Here is a 1,696-nt window from a genome sequence, read left to right as displayed (position 1 = left end):
TTCACGAATGTTTGAAGGTGATTGGACAAGGGATCAAGTGGTCTCGAGAGGTTGGAGATACTTTCTGTTCTTGACAGCAGGTGGGAACATAAGAGCAGGGAAATGATGCTGGAACTTCAGCAACGGCCTATTCAAGATCAATAGACAGGGGAATCAGATGGACGGAAGTGCGTACTGCAGGTGCTGGAAATCAGAATCAAGATTAGAGTGGTGCTGAAGAAGCACAGCAGGTCAGGCAGCATCCGAGTTGCAGAAAAAAAAAATAACGTTTCGGGCAAACGCCCTTCATCAGGAATAAAGCTGGGAGCATCGAGGGTGGAGAGATAAATGGGAGGACTAGGTCTGGGAAGAATTTAGCTGAGAGTGCAAGAGGTGGATAGAGATGGGGTTAAAGGTGATAGGTCGGAGAAGAGGGTGGAGCGGATAGGTGGAAAGGAAGATACACAGGTGGGACAGGTCAGTAGGCTGGTGCCAAGTTAGAAAGTTGGAACTCGGATAAGGTGGCCGTGGGGAGATGAGGAAACTGGTGAAGACCACGTTAATGCCCTGGGGTTGAGGGTCCCGAGGTGGAATGTCTGGCGTCTGGTGGTGAGGGAATGGGGGTGGAGGAGACCCAGGAACTGCATGTCCTTGGGAGAGTCGGAGGGGGAGGGTGTGCTAATTGATGTTTTTGGTCATGGGGCGTTGGAGTTGAATGTTGTGGGTGCCCTGGAAATGTTCTCTGAAGCGCTCTCCGAGAATGTGTCTGTTGGCCCCAATGTAGAGGAGACCGCATCGCGAGCAACAGATGCAATAAATGACATGTGTGGAAGTGCACATGCACATTTGATGGATGTGGAAGGCTCACTGGAGCCTTGGAAGGATGTGAGAGGGAAGATGTGGGTGCAGGTTTTGCATTTCCTGTAGTGGCAGGGGAAGGTGCCGCGAGGGGAGGTTGGGTCATTGGAGGGCGTGGAATTGACGAGGTAGTCGTGAAGGAAACAGTCTTTGTGAAAAGTGGATAGGGGTGAGGAGGGAAATATAAATTTCCCTGTCACTGCAGGATTGCAAAACCTGCACCCACATCTACCTCCTCACCTCTGTCCAAGGCTCGAATGAAGGCTGCCATATCCATCAAAGTTTCTCCTGCACTTCCACACATGCCATTTCTTGTATACGTTCCTCCCGATGCGGTCTCCTCTAAGTTGGAGAGAGGAGAAGTGTTCTCACACAACACTTCAGAGGATATCTCCAGGATACCTACAAGAATCGACCCCAGTGCCCAATGCCAAACATTTCAACTCCCCCTCCCACTCTCCCGAGGACATGCAGGTCCTGGGCCTCCTGTATCGCCACTGCCTCACAACCCGATGCCTGGAGGAAGAAAGCCTCATCATCTGCCTCGGGACCCTTCAACCTCATGGCATCAATTTGAACTTCACCCGTTGCCTCATTTCCCCTCCCCCTACCTTACCCCAGTTCCCACCTTCCAGCTCAACACCGTCCGCCTGACTTGTCTCACCTGTGCATCTTCATTCCCACCTATCCACTCCACCTACTTCTCTGACATATCATGTTTACCCCGGCCTGCATCCACTTTCAGCACTTTCAGCTACCTTCTCCCCAGCCCCACACCCTTCCCATTTATCTCTCCATACCATGTGCTCCCAGTCTCATTCCTGAAACCTTTGCCTGAAACGTCCATTTTTCCTCCTCC

Source organism: Chiloscyllium punctatum, unplaced genomic scaffold (assembly GCF_047496795.1).
Source record: "Chiloscyllium punctatum isolate Juve2018m unplaced genomic scaffold, sChiPun1.3 scaffold_1054, whole genome shotgun sequence".
Lineage (NCBI taxonomy): Eukaryota > Metazoa > Chordata > Chondrichthyes > Orectolobiformes > Hemiscylliidae > Chiloscyllium > Chiloscyllium punctatum.
Note: the sequence above shows the minus strand (reverse complement) of the source record.